The sequence below is a fragment of the Cucurbita pepo genome, chromosome LG03 (assembly GCF_002806865.2).
Source record: "Cucurbita pepo subsp. pepo cultivar mu-cu-16 chromosome LG03, ASM280686v2, whole genome shotgun sequence".
Lineage (NCBI taxonomy): Eukaryota > Viridiplantae > Streptophyta > Magnoliopsida > Cucurbitales > Cucurbitaceae > Cucurbita > Cucurbita pepo.
Genome location: NC_036640.1, coordinates 7,214,042 through 7,219,111, shown reverse-complemented (window position 1 = coordinate 7,219,111; position 5,070 = coordinate 7,214,042). Strand labels below are relative to the sequence as shown.

The following is a 5,070-nucleotide window of genomic DNA, read 5'->3' as shown; positions in this document are numbered from 1 at the left end:
TAATGTCTCTTCTGACACAACCCTCTAGTCTCATCTCTTTGTTACTCTAGGTAACACATACTCGTGGATATTTATATTAATATCATTTTCACGCTCTTAGGGTTGTGTCCTATGTCGATCTAACGACATGATGCAATATGGCACTCATCATCATATAGCATGCTCAATATGGAAAACGTCATCATATTAAGGTAAACGTCACGCAATCATCATACTCATCATATTGCCACAAAGTGCATCAAACATATCAAGTACGACATTCATCAAAATATATATATACTGAGCACATCATCAGGTATCATAACCCACACATCATCATAACTCATATACCGCATCGTACGACATAGTTCATACAACATCGTAACTCATACAATTTTTAGCCTATCCTATAGTAAGGTCACTTACCTGTTTAGCTTATACGATTGTCACCAATTTATCTTTAATAAAAGTTCGATTTTTTTCTTTTGTATCCAAGCCAACCTATAAGAATCCATGGCATCAATTTCATGTTAAATTCTCCCACTCTTACGAGGGTTCATGTGCTAAACTTCATGCGAGCATTAAAGACTTTGCATAGATAAAGTCTTGGAACGTTATAATATACCTCTAAATATATATACACATATTATATATATGTTCTATTTATATTAAGATTTCATTTNACATAGATAAAGTCTTATATACACATATTATATATATATTCTATTTATATATTCTATTTATATATTCTATTTATATATTCTATTTATATATTCTATTTATATTAAGATTTCATTTTCTATTTTTTATTTCGATTGACATCTCTCTTGTCTTTTGTCTTTTGATATTCTTTCTTTACTATGCTTTTTTTCTACCAATATTTAATCGATTCTTACTTAATCATATTGTTGGTCAATTGAATCCATTCTTACTCCCAACTCTTCCCTTTTATTTTTCTATTTTTTTTCTTTTGATTTTCTATTCTTCTCTCAATTTTCTCTTTTAGTTCTACCCTCCCTTTTCTATTTTTATTTTACTCTGTATGACTTCTATGCCTTCTCTGTATTTTTTTTTCTTTTCCTTCCATTTCTACTTTTCTCTCTTTTCTTTTGATTTTGTTTATCCTATTTGACCTCCAGTATATATATATATATTTTTGTCTTTTGATTTTGTTAACCGTACTTTGGCCTCTATACAGTTATTTCATTCTTTTTTAATTCTAATTAATTCTTCTTTCCAAATCTTTCCTTTTATCTTATATGTATTTTTTTTTCTTCCTATAATTTTGTTAAAATCTAAAATGGACAGATAAATTTTCATTCCAAATCTTTCATTTCTTCTTTCCTCTTTCCTTTCATTACCCGTTAATTTTTGGGCAACAGAACCAGGGATCTAATTAAACAAAAAATCTAAATATCTGGACAAAGAGAACCAGGGATCTAATTGAATAATTAGACAAAGGAAAAGAAAATCTGTTCTAGTTATTTTTCTATGACCAAACATCATAACCAAAAATCTAAATAACTCGGCAAGAGAACCAGGATCTAATTCTGAATAATTAGACAAACGAAAAGGAAATCTGGATAAATGAAAAAGAGATCAGAGATGAGAAACATGACTTACCTTAATAACAACAAGATCTCTCTCCAAATTAAATCTCCAGCTCTCCTTGTAAATCTGGTTGTTTGAATTTTTTTTTTCAGAAACCACCAATGATCCAGTATTCTCTAAATCTGGTTGTTTGATTTTTTTTTTCATTGTAGAAACCACCAATGATCCAGTATTCTGATTTGGGACATTGACCAATGAGTTGGTTGAGGAGAGATAGTTGGGAGAGGAAGGATGGGTTAGTGGAGAGTAGTTTAGGAAAAATTATTATTTTAATTATTTTAATTATTATTTTTTTTTGGGTCGTTACATGATATGTTATATGTTCCAATGATATAAAATTAATTAATAAAATTTCTAATCAATAAATTTCATTCTTCAACTATATGTCACTCTACTAGAGACTTAAAGTTGCATTCTTATGCATGGTAGAACATGTTCATTGATATAATCATTATAAACAAGTAAACCCTTCACGAGTGGTTTATAATTACGGGTTAAAAGTCTGTTTTACCCCTTTAATTACATCTTTCACCTCTAGTTCCACTAATTCTTTAATGAACAATTTGTTTATAATCCAATCATAAACCAAGTTCCTCTCGGACCAATGAGAGGGTGAGGTCGCATTGTTCAAGTCCTGAAATCTGTACTTAGTATAATAACTCATCTACTTTCCTTATATGGAAACCGGTGAATTTCATCTCATGATATTATGTTCTCATCTCCCTATTTGGTCAAAGTCCCCAAAATGGTAGGCATATTGAATCAGTTACAATACAAGAGTCATTTTCACCCTTGCAAATTAAAGGACAAACTCTCACAGGCAGGAATTCATAACTTATATATGATCATCATGTGAAATATTAATCTTCTCAATTAACGAATTGATAAAGAGAGATAAAATATTTCTTGGTTCATGTCTTCACATGAACGATTTAAATCAAATCATTTGTAACGATTACTTAGTGGGTCGTATGAATAGTGTTACCAAGATAAGACACCCAACTTTATCCATATACTATATACCCTTTAGATTATTACTTGAACACGACTCTCTTGTATGTCAACCACATACTCTTCAAAATTACATTAATAACCTTGAACTTTCATACGATGGTTAATATTAAATTATAAATAAAATAATAAAAATTATTACTAAAATTAAATAATTAAGTATGATACTTTAAGGCATAAATTCTAACATCTTGTGCATAATTCCGAACATGAAGTGAACTCGAGCCAATTTCGATTGTTTCTCCCTCCTTTTATCTTCAAACCCTAAAATGAAAATAGTAAGAGGGGGAAAATTAACATTTACCTTTGTTTTTTATTTGTTTATTTACATCTTATCCAATTTATTTTTTGAACTTATCTTACATTTTCAGTTTTTTTTGTGCACTCGGTAAATTTCTATTCCTAAAAACATAAATAAATGCATATAATTTAAGAATTGTCTATTTCTAATAAATAAATAAGTCTAAATTAATAAAAAAAAAATCTTAAACTTTGCTATCTTTAAAATTTTTAATAACACTTTTAAATTAAATAAAACATAAAAAGATTTCTTTAAATTTTTTTAAAATTTGATAGTTTAAACAATTTTTTTTTGTTTAAAAAATCTTTTTAAACTTTGAAAAAAAATTCAAAAACCATTCTTTTTAACTTTTAAAATGCTTTTAAAAACCACCCTTTCATTTTTTAAAAATTCATTTGTATTTTTTAAACTTTTTTAATAAATTCATAAAAAAAAACTTTTCTAATAAATTCAAAAACACTTTCAAACTTATTTTAAACTCTTTAAAAATATTTCATACTTACTGTTATTATATTATAAATGAAACCGTTACTATCACGTTCAAAAAATACCTATTAACCTAATATTAATGCTCTTAAAATTTTAGAAAAAAGATTTAAAAAGTTTAGAGATTTATTAGGTATAGATTTTTTTTTTTTTTATTATTATTATTTACATAGGGTATGCTATTGCTATTTTTTAAATATGATTAGGATATCTTTTTTATAAACATCTTTGAACTAATGAAAATTTAATCCATCCTAAATCTTCTGTGATTGCATAGTTTCTATCTTTATCGTGTAGATTCACATAATTTTGATTTCACATAATCTTCGATCTTTTAGATTTATATAAGTTTCGGTAGAATTGCATAACTTGTTCACTCCATCTTCTTCGATTTAGAGACAAGCATTTTTTTTCTCTTCCCCGACCCACTCCACTTTCTTCGATTTAGAGATAGAAGCATTTTTTTTTTCTTTCTCCAACACACTCCGACAAAAAACATTTTTCTTCCTCTTCTACGACGTATGATGTTCTAGAGTTTGATCTTCGCAATTTTTATTTTTTAATTCTTTTATTATTTAGCTTTTCTCTATCATAGTAATTTTAGTCAATATTTTTCATTGGAGAACTGTCTACTAGGAAAGTTATGAATGTTTGTTCTCTATTTGGAACATGATTTTCATTCCCTTTTTTAATGTTTTTAATGCAACCGAGATCATGGTGTTCAGACTAAAGTGTTAGCATTCTGTTTGTTGTTAAACAACTTTAACGTTGAGAATGTAAATTGTGCCTACCAAACATATGAATGTTTTCGATTTACTTGAATTGCAATATCATCTTTTCTTGAGAGTTGATTTAAATGAATTGTTCTTAGTCAATGTGGTTTATTGGTGCAGGATAAAATCTTCATTTAGGTGTTATACTTGTATTTGGAAAATGACATGTGAAGAAGTTTTGAATCTTATTTTCTCTTTGCTGGAAGATGTGGACCTTGCTTCGTGCATGGCAGTGTGCAACCAGTGGAGAGACGTAGCTCGAGACGATTACTTATGGAAATGTCTGTGTGCTAAGAGGTGGCCTTCAATTTGCAAAAGGTCCACTATTTCTGGGACCTACTACAAACTATATAGAAATTTGTATGAACGCCCTAAAAGTCGTTTCCTCACTCCGCGACTTTCCTTTGATGATTTAGAGTTTTTTTTATTGATATTTGGAGCGAAAACACATTACTCTTTTCAAGAGTGGTTTCGGGTGAAGTCCTCAAAGATGGTTTAAAGAATCCAACACCTCGTACATATAATGTGATTAGTTATCTACAGGAAGGCCCGGGGTTCAAGATGACTCTAGCAGTTGAGCCAGGATTCTCAATTTCTATATTTGACACCGTGAGTATATCCGTGCTCGTGAGATGCAAGAATTCCAACAAAGTTACTCAAGTAGTCAATAAATCTATATTCGATTATTTCGATAAAATGTCATGTCGAGCATTTTGGTTTGACTATCTTCATTTCTCACATCTCTACCCTTTTGTCTTTGGAATTCGAGCATGGGTCTCATTGCTTTTCTTGGACAACAATGAAAATGACGGTGTAGTTGATGTTAATGGGATAGTAATGGATTTTTGTGATGTTGCAAAGACAAAAGACGAGGTATTATGGCTTTTCGACTTGCTCAATTGGAATTGA

General features: G+C 29.2%; 1 pseudogene; it reads left to right on the top strand.

Moving 5' to 3' along the window:
• Positions 1-4,321: 4,321 nt before the first annotated feature.
• On the top strand, positions 4,322-5,070 carry LOC111789771 (annotated as a pseudogene).